At 34.0% G+C, this 15,936-nt stretch overlaps 1 protein-coding gene across 1 annotated transcript in view; it reads left to right on the forward strand.

Moving 5' to 3' along the window:
- LOC125652622 (tubulin-folding cofactor B-like) overlaps positions 1–15,936 on the forward strand; it is a 35,637-nt gene that overhangs the window by 10,926 nt on the left and 8,775 nt on the right. The gene's annotated exons all lie outside the window — the stretch shown is intronic.

The following is a 15,936-nucleotide window of genomic DNA, read 5'->3' on the forward strand; positions in this document are numbered from 1 at the left end:
CTAACACACCCGATTCCAGGTATGGTGTTTGGAATGACACACGCTCTATCATTAACATGTAGGTTAGGTAAACGCACAGAATCGTCGAAGTACGCTGGAAGGTAAAGCTCTTAATAACGATAATGCATTTAATAATACACTCTTCATCAATAAAACTAGTACAGAGAAAACACGTAAATTTATTCAATAAACACTTAAAAGTTGGTGTTTTTTTTTCAAATCCGTCTGTTTTGTTTTTTACGTCATTACAACGCAATAACTACATTCCAGTCGAGCCTGGACATCAGTAAACTTAAAGTAAGCATAGAGGCACGATCATCTTAATTTTGAAACACATTGTGAATTCAATTGGATGTTTATATATATTAGAAAAAAACGAAATGTTTGTCTTTGAAATTCAACAATATTAATCTATCAACTTGTATTAAACTATAAGAAACGGCAACGGGGTTTTTGTTTATAATGCAAATCCCATACTATGCATCAAATATCCTCCTTCAAAAAATATCCAAGATCGATTTTGGATATCTCGAACCCCCGGATATCTCAAAGTTTTTTCGAGGTCCCTCGGACTTCGAGATAGAGATATTTTACTGTAATTATAGAACATAACTTGGTCAGAATGTGACCCAAAATAATTTTTTGTCTTGCATTCCATTTTAAGGAATTCAGGGAATGGCCCCTACAACTGAGTATCCTATATGTTTTGAAAACCTATAAACATTTTATTAAACATTGTAAACAAAAGTAGATAATGAGAAGACCTATTTGGTGATAAGCAAGGTTTAGGGGCCAGCCCCATAAACAAAAGGCTGAGAGTGATCAAAAGTAATTTCTAGATATTTCAAAAATTAGATAGAATTTAAGCATTATTGAAGCAAATAAGGGAGCAATGTATGAAACTTTGATGCTTTCTATCTCTTGAATGAAAAATATTTTGTAAAGAATTATATAACATAACTTGGTCAGAAATGTGACTCTAAACAAGATGTCATATTTATGTTCCCCAAACAAAGTTTGGGAACATACTGTTTTTACTCTGTTTCTTATTATTATTAAGGTCTTCCGTCTCCTGCGGAAGACCTTACTATTATTGTTCGCGTTCTTCTTCTTCATTAAGGTCTTCCGTCTCCTGCGGAAGACCTTACTATTATTGTTCGCGTTCTTCTTCTTCATTATTATTATTATTAAGGTCTTCCGTCTCCTGCGGAAGACCTTACTATTATTGTTCGCGTTCTTCTTCTTCATTATTATTATTATTTTTATTATTAAGGTCTTCCGTCTCCTGCGGAAGACCTTACTATTATTGTTCGCGTTCTTCTTCTTCATTATTATTATTAAGGTCTTCCGTCTCCTGCGGAAGACCTTACTATTATTGTTCGCGTTCTTCTTCTTCATTATTATTATTATTTTTATTATTATTATTATTATTATTATTTTCCTTGGTAGTACACGCGTTTTTCTCAGCCATTTCTCGATCGATTTTCACGAAATTTTCAGGAAAGATGTCGTTTGGTGACGAGACTTTGCTTGCAAAATGTCGTGCTTGACGTCACTTCCGGTCAGGAGTTATCTCTCTTTTAGTGACTTTTTGAAGGGCCTTGTTGTCCACGCATCTCCTCCGTTAGTTTTGAAGCTAGAGTCTTGAAATTTGTACACAAGATAGAGTAAACATTTTAGAAGATTTGTGGGGGATTCGATTTTACCGGAGGGGATTTGCCTAAACGCTCGCCTGGACCTGAAAAAATGGATGCCAAAATGTTTTGCCGATTTCGGCGATTTTTGACCTTTGATTTCCAATATCTTTTTTCTTGCAAATATTTTGTTAAGACATGTAGAACAAAAGTTGTGCACATTTACGAGATCTTTTCGAAAATATCAAGATTTAGGGGCTAGCCCCTTAAATTAGGGATCTAGAAGGGCTCAAAGTCTAGATCAAATATCTCAAAAATCGTTAATATTTTGGTATATGTCAAAGAACAAAAAATGTTCATCTCAACAATCCAAATCTATTCATATAAAAAGTTAGGTCATATGTTACGTAATAAGGGATTTTAAGGGCCAAAACCATAAATTTTTTACCCCTTGTATCTCGAAAACGACAAATATTTTGAAAAGCAATAAAGAACAAAAGTTGTTCAGAATGATGATCTGAACAATATGCATATTTCGTTTTTACCCTATGTGGCCCCGTTAGGGAGCTACAGTTTGGCCCCTAAAAATTACTTCTAGAAATAACTCGAGAACGGTAAAGAATTTCTTAATACTTGTTGAACAAAAAATGTTTGAAATGTCATGACCTTTCTTACGATATCAAGCAAAAGGGGCTGACCCTTTAAATTAGGGGCCCAGAAGGGTCCAAAGGTTTATGAGAATATCTCAGAAACTATTAATATTTTGTAATAAGTCATTGAAGCGGAAATGTTCATCTAAACCAGCTTGTTCTTATCAAATCAAAAAGTAGGTCATATGTTACGTAATAAGGGATTTTAAGGGCCAAAATCATAAATAATTGACGCCTCATATCTTGAAAACGACAAATATTTTGAAAAGCATTATTGAACAAAAGTTGTTCAGAATGATAATCTAAACAATATGTACATTTCGTTTTTTCCCTATGTGGCCCCGTTAGGGAGCTACAGTTTGGCCCCTAAATATTTCTTGTAGAGATAACTCGAGAACGGTAAAGAATTTCTAAATACTTGTTGAGCAAAAAATGTTTCAAATGACAAGGCCTTTCTTACGATATCAAGCAAAACGGGCTGGCCCTTTAAATTAGGGGTTCAGAAGGGTCCAAATGTTTTTGAGAATATCTCAGAAACTATTAATATTTTATAATAAGTTGTAGAAGCGGAACTGTTCATCTCAACGAGCTTGATCTTATCAAATCAAAAAGTAGGTCATATGTTACGTAATTAGAGATTTTAAGGGCCAAAATCGTAAATATTTGACGCCTCATATCTTTAAAACGACATATTTTTTGAAAAGCATTATTGAACAAAAGTTGTTCAATGTGTCATAACCTATCGATCAATATCCAAAAATGGGTCTGTGGGCCTCATGGCTCGCCTGTAGAGTCGATTTCTGTCGATATCAGTCGATTTCAAAAACTTGTAACTGGTAAATATTTTGTAAGGACATATTGAACAAAAGTTGTTCAGTTTCTCGAGATCTATCGATTGATATCAAGAAATAGGCCTATGGTCCTAATGGCTCGCCTGTAGAGTCGATTTTTTGTCGACATCGGTCGATCTCAATAACTTTTTACAGGTAAATATTTTGTAAAGACATATAGAACTAAAGTTGTTGAGTCTATAGAGGGCTAACAAATGACATCAAGAAATAGGCCCGCGGGCCTTATGGCTCGCCTGGAGAGTCGAATTTCAAACGAATTTCACCGCAACTTTGCTTCAGAAGCTTATGATATGAAAAATTGATTATATCTAAAGTGTCTTAAAGTCGGAAACTAAATTGGGACTCATTTGTCTTCTTTTTTTTTTTTTAACTCCGAGTGCATCAACAAATCGGACGGAAGACCTACTCGTTGCTCGCAACGAGATCGTGTCTAGTTATTATTATTATTATTTTCCTTGGTAGTACACGCGTTTTTCTCAGCCATTTCTCGATCGATTTTCACGAAATTTTCAGGAAAGATGTCTTTTGGTGACGAGACTTTGCTTGCAAAATTTCGTGCTTGACGTCACTTCCGGTCAGGAGTTATCTCTCTTTTAGTGACTTTTTGAAGGGCCTTGTTGTCCACACATCTTCTCCGTTAGTTTTGAAGTTAGAGTCTTGAAATTTCTACACAAGATAGAGTAAACATTCTAGAAGATTTGTGGGGGATTCGATTTTACCGGAGGGGATTTGCCTAAACGCTCGCCTGGACCTGAAAAAATGGATGCCAAAATGTTTTGCCGATTTCGGCGATTTTTGATCTTTCATCTCCAATATCTTTTTTCTTGCAAATATTTTGTTAAGACATGTAGAACAAAAGTTGTGCACATTTATGAGATCTTTTCGAAAATATCAAGATTTAGGGGCTAGCCCCTTCAATTAGGGATCTAGAAGGGCTCAAAGTCTAGATCAAATATCTCAAAAATCGTTAATATTTTGGTATAAGTCAAAGAACAAAAAATGTTCATCTCAACTATCCAAATCTATTCAGATAAAAATTTAGGTCATATGTTACGTAATAAGGGATTTTAAGGGCCAAAACCATAAATTTTTTACCCCTTGTATCTCGAAAACGACAAATATTTTGAAAAGCAATAAAGAACAAAAGTTGTTCAGAATGATGATCTGAACAATATGCATATTTCGTTTTTACCCTATGTGGCCCCGTTAGGGAGCTACAGTTTGGCCCCTAAAAATTACTTCTAGAAATAACTCGAGAACGGTAAAGAATTTCTAAATACTTGTTGAACAAAAAATGTTTGAAATGTCATGACCTTTCTTACGATATCAAGCAAAAGGGGCTGACCCTTTAAATTAGGGGCCCAGAAGGGTCCAAAGGTTTATGAGAATATCTCAGAAACTATTAATATTTTATAATAAGTTGTAGAAGCGGAAATGTTCATCTCAACGAGCTTGATCTTATCAAATCAAAAAGTAGGTCATATGTTACGTAATTAGAGATTTTAAGGGCCAAAATCATAAATATTTGACGCCTCATATCTTTAAAACGACATATTTTTTGAAAAGCATTATTGAACAAAAGTTGTTCAATGTGTCATAACCTATCGATCAATATCCAAAAATGGGTCTGTGGGCCTCATGGCTCGCCTGTAGAGTCGATTTCTGTCGATATCAGTCGATTTCAAAAACTTGTAACTGGTAAATATTTTGTAAGGACATATTGAACAAAAGTTGTTCAGTTTATCGAGATCTATCGATTGATATCAAGAAATAGGCCTATGGTCCTAATGGCTCGCCTGTAGAGTCGATTTTTTGTCGACATCGGTCGATCTCAATAACTTTTTACAGGTAAATATTTTGTAAAGACATATAGAACTAAAGTTGTTGAGTCTATAGAGGGCTAACAAATGACATCAAGAAATAGGCCCGCGGGCCTTATGGCTCGCCTGGAGAGTCGAATTTCAAACGAATTTCACCGCAACTTTGCTTCAGAAGCTTATGATATGAAAAATTGATTATATCTAAAGTGTCTTAAAGTCGGAAACTAAATTGGGACTCATTTGTCTTTTTTTTTTTTTTTTAACTCCGAGTGCATCAACAAATCGGACGGAAGACCTACTCGTTGCTCGCAACGAGATCGTGACTTTTTGAAGGGCCTTGTTGTCCACGCATCTCCTCCGTTAGTTTTGAAGCTAGAGTCTTGAAATTTCTACACAAGATAGAGTAAACATTTTAGAAGATTTGTGGGGGATTCGATTTTACCGGAGGGGATTTGCCTAAACGCTCGCCTGGACCTGAAAAAATGGATGCCAAAATTTTTCGCCGATTTCGGCGATTTTTGACCTTTGATCTCCAATATCTTTTTTCTTGCAAATATTTTGTTAAGACATGTAGAACAAAAGTTGTGCACATTTACGAGATCTTTTCGAAAATATCAAGATTTAGGGGCTAGCCCCTTCAATTAGGGATCTAGAAGGGCTCAAAGTCTAGATCAAATATCTCAAAAATCGTTAATATTTTGGTATAAGTCAAAGAACAAAAAATGTTCATCTTAACAATCCAGATGTATTCATATAAAAATTTAGGTCATATGTTACGTAATAAGGGATTTTAAGGGCCAAAACCATAAATTTTTTGCCCTTTGTATCTCGAAAACCACAAATATTTTGAAAAGCAATAAAGAACAAAAGTTGTTCAGAATGATGATCTGAACAATATGCATATTTCGTTTTTACCCTATGTGGCCCCGTTAGGGAGCTACAGTTTGGCCCCTAAAAATTACTTCTAGAAATAACTTGAGAACGGTAAAGAATTTCTAAATATTTGTTGAACAAAAAATGTTTGAAATGTCATGACTTTTCCTACGATATCAAGCAAAAGGGGCTGACCCTTTAAATTAGGGGCCCAGAAGGGTCCAAAGGTTTATGAGAATATCTCAGAAACTGTTAATATTTTGTAATAAGTCATTGAAGCGGAAATGTTCATCTAAACGAGCTTGTTCTTATCAAATCAAAAAGTAGGTCATATGTTACGTAATAAGGGATTTTAAGGGCCAAAATCATAAATAATTGACGCCTCATATCTTGAAAACAACAAATCTTTTGAAAAGCATTATTGAACAAAAGTTGTTCAGAATGATAATCTAAACAATATGTACATTTCGTTTTTTCCCTATGTGGCCCCGTTAGGGAGCTACAGTTTGGCCCCTAAATATTTCTTGTAGAGATAACTGGAGAACGGTAAAGAATTTCTAAATACTTGTTGAGCAAAAAATGTTTAAAATGACAAGGCCTTTCTTACGATATCAAGCAAAACGGGCTGGCCCTTTAAATTAGGGGTTCAGAAGGGTCCAAATGTTTTTTAGAATATCTCAGAAACTATTAATATTTTATAATAAGTTGTAGAAGCGGAAATGTTCATCTCAACGAGCTTGATCTTATCAAATCAAAAAGTAGGTCATATGTTACGTAATTAGAGATTTTAAGGGCCAAAATCGTAAATATTTGACGCCTCATATCTTTAAAACGACATATTTTTTGAAAAGCATTATTGAACAAAAGTTGTTCAATGTGTCATAACCTATCGATCGATATCAAAAAATGGATCTGTGGGCCTCATGGCTCGCCTGTAGAGTCGATTTTTGTCGATATCAGTCGATTTCAAAAACTTGTAACTGGTAAATATTTTGTAAGGACATATTGAACAAAAGTTGTTCAGTTTCTCGAGATCTATCGATTGATATCAAGAAATAGGCCTATGGTCCTAATGGCTCGCCTGTAGAGTCGATTTTTTGTCGATATCGGTCGATCTCAATAACTTTTTACAGGTAAATATTTTGTAAAGACATATAGAACTAAAGTTGTTGAGTCTATAGAGGGCTAACAAATGACATCAAGAAATAGGCCCGCGGGCCTTATGGCTCGCCTGGAGAGTCGAATTTCAAACGAATTTCACCGCAACTTTGCTTCAGAAGCTTATGATATGAAAAATTGATTATATCTAAAGTGTCTTAAAGTCGGAAACTAAATTGGGACTCATTTGTCTTTTTTCTTTTTTTTTAACTCCGAGTGCATCAACAAATCGGACGGAAGACCTACTCGTTGCTCGCAACGAGATCGTGTCTAGTTATTATTATTATTATTTTTTTTTTTTTTCCCTTTCGTCTCCTAAACCGTTGGATGGATTTTCCTGAAACTTGCACAGGTTATAGACAACGATGGTACCTCGAGGCAATTTTTTTCATTTTTTCAAAATTCACTTCCGTTCGTCAGATACGTCCGATTTTCCGGTTTTTCAAAGAAACTTTGTCCGGGGGTAAACTTGAAAACCACAAAAGATAATCGAATGAAACTTTCAGGGATGACAGATCTATCTTCTCTATGGTGCATGCACGTAATATTTTTTGTCGCCGTCACTTCCGGTCGTCACCGGAAGTGATTAAATAAATCATCAATTTCAAACTTTTTTCTTTCAAATTGAAACCTATATCGTTTTACTAGGTCTAGTTCTAATTCTCAAAAAATGTTGATCCCACCGGAAGTTGAATCTCCAACTTCCGGTTATATCAAAGAAAGACTATTAATTCTCTCATTTTTCAGTGCCATAAATCTTGGTCATGAAACCAGTTAATGAGTTGAGTTTTACATATATTATAGTCACTATAAATGTCTAGAGTAACTTTAAATATTTTTGTAAAATTCACTTCCGGTCGGCAAATACGGCTTATTAGCTGTTTTCGTTGTACAGCGTTTTTCTCAGAAACGGTTAAAGATACAGTCATCAAATTTTCAGAGTTAATAGATCTTACTTTGTAGACGTGCAGTAGGGGGTTAAGAATGTCGGCCGTCACTTCCGGTCGTCAACGGAAGTGATTAAATTAATCATCAATTTCAAACTTTTTTCTTTCAAATTGAAACCTATATCGGTTTACTAGGTCTCGTTCTAATTATCAAAAAATGTTGACCTCACCGGAAGTTGAATCTCCAACTTTCGGTTATATCAAAGAAAGACTATTCATTCTCTCATTTTTCAGTGCCATAAATCTCGGTCATAAAACAATTTAATGATTTGAATTTTACATATGTTATAGACACTATACATGTCTAGAGTATACTTAAATATTTTTGTAAAATTCACTTCCGGTCGTGAGATATGGGGTGGATATATTGAAGCCTTGTTTTTTCAGTTTCTCAATAATGAATATAGATAGACGCTTGAAACTTGTCGAGTTGATTAACTAACATTAGTCCATTGTACACATACATTCAATTTTTTCGTCCGTCACTTCCGGTCTATACCGGAAGTGTTTTAAAAAATGTCGATTTTCCGATTTCTTCGAGTGATTTCTCAGAGATGGCTGGATATATTTTCTTGAAATTTTCAGGAATAATGTCTTATGAAATGACCTTGCTATAATTATTTTTGTTTTTACAAAATTCACTTCTGGTCGAAAAATATGGCCGATATTCTGTCTCTCAAAAGGAATTTTGTCCAGCATTTTTCTTGGAAAAGGTAAAATATAGGTTCATCAAATATTCAGGGATAATCAATCTCCGTTTATAAGCGTGCAGTAGGGGGTTGAACCGTCACTTCCTGTCGTCACCGGAAGTGATTGAAGGAATCGCAAATTTCAAACTTTTTCTTTCAAATTGAAACCTATACTACTTTATTAACTCTCTTTCAAAGTGTCAAAAGAATATTGAGTCTGTCGGTAGTCAAAACAACTACTTCCGGTTTCTTCATAAAATACCTTTTTTCTTTTTGTCTCTTTCTCCCCATAAATCTCGCTTATATTTGAAGTCTTTCATATGATTTTCACATGTCTTAATAAAAAGTATCAACTTCTAGAGTTTTGATGATTTTGTTTTTCAAAATTGACTTCCGGTCGGTAGTAACCTACTACTTTCTCTTTCTTTAGTCTACTTCTTTTTGTTGAGAACTCTTTCAGATAGAGACGTGAAATTTTCAGGGAATATAGACAGTAAAGAGTCGCTGTCATTTATAGGAAAACACATCTGAATAGTACTTCCGGTCGTCACCGGAAGTTACAAGAAATGAGTAAAAAATTCGATAATACACTTCTCATTTATTGTTAAAGTACATTCTCTGATATATTTGAATGGTTTTTGTAGGATCAGAAAACTCTTTACCGGAAGTGAACAAACGGAAGACCTACTCATTACTAGTAATGAGTTTCTAGTTATTATTATTATTCTTTTTCTCCGGTACTTTTTTGTCCGGTAGTGTTCTCAGAAACTACAAAAGGGATCGATATGAAGCTTTCCAGGATGATAGTATAGCGTTTGTAGATGTGCATAGTGATAGTCATTTTGTTTGCACGTGCATGCACGCACGTGCATTGCAATTTTGGTACAAAAAATGGAAAATCAGAATATTGAAGGAAGCGATATAAAACCTAAATAGGATGATAGTATATCATTTGTACATATGAAAAATAATAGTTATTTTGCCAGCATGCATTCGCGTGCACGCGCATTACAAAATTTGTACGCTAACTTTGGAATCAGTCTAACTTTTTTGTTGTTCATTGAAATGGCTTGAAATTCATATCATAGGTAGATATTGAGACCGTTAACTGATTTACATGGTCAAAATTACCAATTTGCACGCGCATGCACGTGCGCTTCATTTTGATTGGATAATGCTAAAACGTTTGTAACTATCTTATTTATGAAGCGAATGAGATGATATTCACAGCATATGTAGACAATATGTGTATCTATATGTTGGTGTAACAAAAAATGCCAATGCACACGCGCATGCGCGTGCAACGTTTTTTAATTGTTCAATTTTTAAAGGACGATAACGTTTTTGTTTTTCATCAAATTCTATTCATATTAGGGGTTTAGATGTATCTTGGTACTCCTTACAAATTGCTGTGGTTAGAATTACTGCTCAGCACGTACATGCACGTGTGCTGATTTCTGATTGGACGATTTTAAAATCGCTATAACTTCCTTATATTTGGTGGAAACGTTATGAAATTCATACTGTGGGTATATGATACAAATGCCTGTTGAACGACATCAACAAAAATTCGGAATCATACACGCGTGCGCGTGTATGCACGTGCAACGCTTTCTTTCATTTCTTGGTACTGAAATGACAATATTGAACGTACTACATGTAATTAAAGGCTAAAATAAAATGATTTTTTCCTATAGATTCACTAGGACATCACTTTTTAATTGGGGGAGGTTTGGGGAACATCTGTAACGGTCCCCGTTACAATTAGAACTAGTCAAATTTTGTCTTATGATCCCTTTTAAGGAATGTAGGGGATGGTCCCTAACACTGAATATCTTATATATATATATTGAAAACTGATAAAACCCTTTGTTAAACATTGTAGAACTAAAAGGAATTATTTGTTATGCATTATTGGAGCAAAGTTGTCAGTTTTGATGTTGTGCAACAGCTGATGTCAGCAATATGATCATTGATTATGTAATGAGAGAGAGATATATTGGGAAATAATGTGCAAAACAGATCCTCTATTTCCTAAACGAAAACTATTTTGCCGAGCATTATCATTAACACAAATTGGTCAGAATGTGACTAAACAATATGCCATCATCAATTTTTGTTTGGTGTCCCCTTTCAAGGAATTTAGGGGCCAGCCCCTAAAACTAAATACATGTATATCATTTGTCGAAAAACTGAAAACTTTTTCTTAAACATTGAAGAGCAATAGTTGTAAATAATGAGGAAACCATATCAAGTTTTAGGGGTCAGTCCCTTAGATAAGGGGCTAGGAGGGGTAAAAAGTTGTTTTTTTTCCAATTATCTAAAAAAGAAGAAATAACTTCTTAAAGCATTATTGATGTAAAATTGTTTCCTTTACCTTTCTGCAACTGCTGATGTAAGCTAAACAATAATTGATTACATAATTAGTGATTTATAGGAAATAATGTAGGAAACTTTGATCACATCATTTCAAAATTGAACAGAAGACCTATTCGTTACTCGCATTGATATCCTGTCTAGTAATATTATTTTTATTAGGGAAAACATTATAGAATTTAAATTTCAGATTCATATACTGATTTAGATATAAATAAAAATAAAGCTACAAAGTTCTAGTTTTTTTTAGCTCACCTGAGCTTTTCTGATTGTCAGTTGTCCGTCTGTAAGCTTTTCACATTTTCGAAATCTCCAGAACCACTAGGCCAATTTCAACCAAACTTGGTCAAAAGCATCCTTGGGTGAAGGGCTTTCAAGTTTGTTCAAATGAAGGGCCATACCCTCTTCAAATGGGAGATAATTGCAAAAATAGGGTGGGGTCATTTAGAGAACCACTGAGCCAGAAGACCTGACATAGTGCAAATTCAAGTTTATTAAAATCATGACCCCCAGAAATAATAATAAATTGGTCCCTGAGGGTAGGATGGGGCCACAATAGGGGATCGAACTTTCAGGCTGCGAATATATAGGTAAAATCTTTGAAAATATTATTCTCAAGAACCACTGGGCTAGGAAAGTAGAAATTTACATGAAAGCTTTCTGACATAGTGGAGATTCAATTTTGTTAAAATTATGACCCACGGGGGTAGGATGGGACCACAATAGGGGATCAAAGTTTTACATACAAATATAATGAAAAAAATCTTCTCAAGAACCATTGAGCCAAAGTTTACATTTACATGAAAACTTTCTGACATAGTGCAGATTCAAGTTTGTAAAAATCATGGCCCCTGGCGGTAGGTTGGGACCACAATAGGGATCAATGATTATTTTATCACAAACTGAAAAAGATTTGCAATATAAACTTGATATTTTTTATGACTATTGTGACAAATGGCGTCTAAAGGTTAAAGTAGAAAAGACAAAAATAATGGTTTTTGGTAAAAGAAATGTATCAAGCTACAATTTCTTATATGACTGTAAAACTATTGAAATTGTTGATGAATTCAAGTATCTTAATTGGTATATTTTTAATAAAAATGGTTCATTTACCAATAATATAAAATATCAATATGACAAAGCAACTAGAGCAATGATGTGCTAAAAAAAATGTAAGCAAAATAGCTTATCAATCAAATGTCAACTTGACCTTTTTGACAGAATCATATACAACTGGTTTTATTGTATGGTTGTGAAATTTGGGGTTTTTCAAACACTTCCATAATTGAAAAATTACATACTCAATACTGTAAATATATACTTAGATTAAATCAAAATACTCCGAATTATTTTATTTATGGAGAACTTGGAAGATATCCTTTGTCTATAAATATTAAAACAAGAATAATCAAATTTTGGTCAAAAATTATTTTATCAGACAATAGAAAAATTACAAAAATTATGTATTCACCTATATGTATAGATGATAATAACCCTTGGATAAAATGCATTAGAAACATTATAAATGAGTGTGGATTGTCATATGTATGGGAAAATGAAGCTTTTTTAAACACAGACTGTTAAATGCAAAGGTATTACAAACACTGAAGGATCAGAGTATACAGAAATGGAATGAACTTTTATGTAATTCGTCAAAAGCAATTAATTATTCCATCTTTAAAAATGAACCAAATTTTGAATTTTATTTTATCTAATAGATGGACTTCCTAAAAATAAAAGAGAAATACTCTGTAGATTTAGAGCATCAAATTTTAGATTACCTGTAGAGACAGGAGGATGGTTAAACATTCCAAGAAATGAAAGAGTATGCACTTTATGTAATAATAATGATTTGGCTTATGAGTTCCATTATTTATTTTTATGTACTGATGAAACTATTAAGAAATCAAGATTGGTAAAATTAGACAGATATTATACAAATAGACCAGATTGATATAAATTTAAACAGCTTCTTAATTGTGAAAATGTTATTGTACTTAAAAGATTATGCCAATCTTTAATGGTTATAAGGGAGAGGGCATGTCCTCCATGTTAACTGCATGCAATGTACAATATTGTATTATATATTACGAATTACTTCTCTACAATACACATGTTGTATTTACTTGAGAATAAATAATTTTGTTGTTGACGATGGATGATCCATTTTTTCTTGCTTGTCAAGAATTTGAAGGTAAGTGAACTTTTCTGGCTTTCCCCTTCCCTACTTTAAAAAAGTTCCTATTTCTTTCAATATCAAGAATGAACTGTTAAAACTAGAATTTCCTACAATTCGATAGACTTTCAGTGGTTTACAATTGAATACTTTTAGGTCCAAACCCAAACTTATATACATGTATATATATATATATATATATATATATATATATATATATATATATAATTAATAAAAAGCACAGATGCTACGCCCGTAAATTTTCATTACATTGTCAATCTAAATATTTTAAATAATTAAATATTTTTGATGCTTGTATAAAGTGTAAACTTTATATATCAATAATCAATTTTCTTTCCTTCTATGAAATGACGTTGTATGTCAATGTCCCCCCCCCCTCTCTCTCTCTCTCTCTTGTTCAATCAATGAATGTGTACATGCAAAGTGACCAAAAATAATTATGTGATTCCCCAAAAGACAGCATATCTTGAAACTGCATTATATTTCCGTTTACATATCTGTATATTCTCTTTTATATATATACATGTATATATTTGTGTATTTTGGATTGCGTATGTAATACCCGCATTTTCACTCAGATGTATATTTCCAATTATTTCCCCCTTTATATTTCTATGTAATCATCTATAAAGTTTGAATAGTGCACGCAATATATTCATTGTATATGCATGCTCAGATTCTTGATTTTTATAAACTGCAAAACTCAATTGCGTGTTTGACTCTGATAGATTGGCACGGGTGAAATGTGTCGCTGTCTGCATATTGAAATGGCAACGTGATGTACAAAGTTCTGTCGAGATAAAAACGGAGTTTATTCTGTTTCGTAGATTTAATTATCAGAATAAAGAAAATAAAACATTTTTGTTATTAAGTGCACATCTCCGGTTTAGGTTAAATAATGTCTGCATATGATGCGTTTTCTTGACGAGTGTGCCATGTGCATTACATATGCATTTGCACCTGTATTTTGCAAGAATTGAATGTGAATAAAATAAATTTTATGCTCTTTGTTATTCCATTCTATCAGTATGCAATTTGTAAATGATTTTTCCGCGTTTATTTCATGGTATTTAAAGAGGGGATAAACTGCAAAAATGTGCATGGATAAGCAAGACTGAAAACCTTTTTTTCGCATAAATTATCTTAACTCTAAGACAGTTGTACTAATATACGATACGAGGGCTGTTCGATATGTAATGTGTATTGTACCACAGCGCGATAACGCTTTGTACGATTTTGTGGATGATGATCTCTTGAATAGCTATATTCAATACCTTTTCAACGGTATAAACACGAGCCTTCAGCTCCACATATGATATATTGACAGATGACCAAAAAACGGGTACGAGTACAAACCGCTAAGCGATGGCTCAAAATGATTTCCAAATCCAATCAAAGACAATTTGCAAACGTTGTTACCGGTGACGAAACATGGGTTCACTATTTCGAACTAGTAAGAAAAGTTGGAAACAAAATATGGCTAACTAAACACGACAGAAGGCCTGTAGTTGCCAAAAGAACCATAATCACAAAGAAGGTTCTTTATTGCATATTCTTCTCATGTGATGGTATAGCTGTACAAATTCCGGTGCCGAAGGACAAAAGTGTTACAGGTCGGTATTGCCGAGATGTTATATACTAAAAAAGCTCAAGACATATTATCATAAGCGACGCCCTGTGTCAGGATTTAGGGTTGTTCGTCTACTTCATGATAATACTCTTTCACATACATCTGAGCTTGTGAAGCAATTTTTGAAGTCGGAGAAGGTTACCGTCTTGCCACACCCATCATACTCTCCAGATCTAGCCCCATGCGACTTTTTCCTTTTTTACAAAACTTCAAAAAGTTCTTATCTGGTCGTCGTTACAAGTCCCGACAAGCCCTTGGCTCAGCCATCAGTCAGTGCCTCAGAGGTCTACCTAAACCAGCGTACCGTGACGCATTTCAGAAATGGATTTAGATATTTCAAACCGCGGAGAATACTTTGAAGGGATGCAATGTTCATTTCACTATTTGAGTCGAATGCTTTTGAAATATCGTACAATACACATTACATATCGAACAGCCCTCGTATGTATTTAGTCGTATTGAGTAATGTATGACGATTCCATATGTTTCTCGTTCCCTAATTTCCGTGGAAACGAGGGAGTTATTTATATTCGGTCTTTCATATCCCCCTAAAGACCGAATATAAGTAACCCCCTCGTTTCCACAGAAATTACTCGTTCCCTATACATTACTATCGTAAGGAGCGCCAAAATTTACGTCAACTCAAATAATATAGATTATTGAGATGGATATGAGATAATCTCATTTAATTGAGTGAATAGCATTATACAATAGGACTTAACTTGGTACAAGCTAACTTATTTTAAGAAAGTCAGCATCAGGAGGAGTTAACTAGTATTGCAACTTCCTCTTCCTTTTTGCACCCCATTCAAGTGGAAGGAACAACAGCACGTTACCCACCCACCCTCCCCATATTTTGAAAAAGTTAAGTAAACCATCAATTTGTTTTACTTTGGTCAAATAATCTGCGCCAAGTATGTTATATTTTTAGGTAAATCGCAGGGCGTGGATTCAGTTAAGCTGAGCCTGTTTTTGTACTTGCATAGGACTGCTCATATGACGATAGTTGCACCTTGCTAATTGCCAACCAGTCAACGAAAGAGGACTATTGAATAAATATCCGGATAATTTTTCTTTTCTTACAGTTGTCGCAATTTTAAGGGGGAGGAGT

Source organism: Ostrea edulis, chromosome 5 (assembly GCF_947568905.1).
Source record: "Ostrea edulis chromosome 5, xbOstEdul1.1, whole genome shotgun sequence".
In the NCBI taxonomy this organism is placed as follows: Eukaryota; Metazoa; Mollusca; class Bivalvia; order Ostreida; family Ostreidae; genus Ostrea; species Ostrea edulis.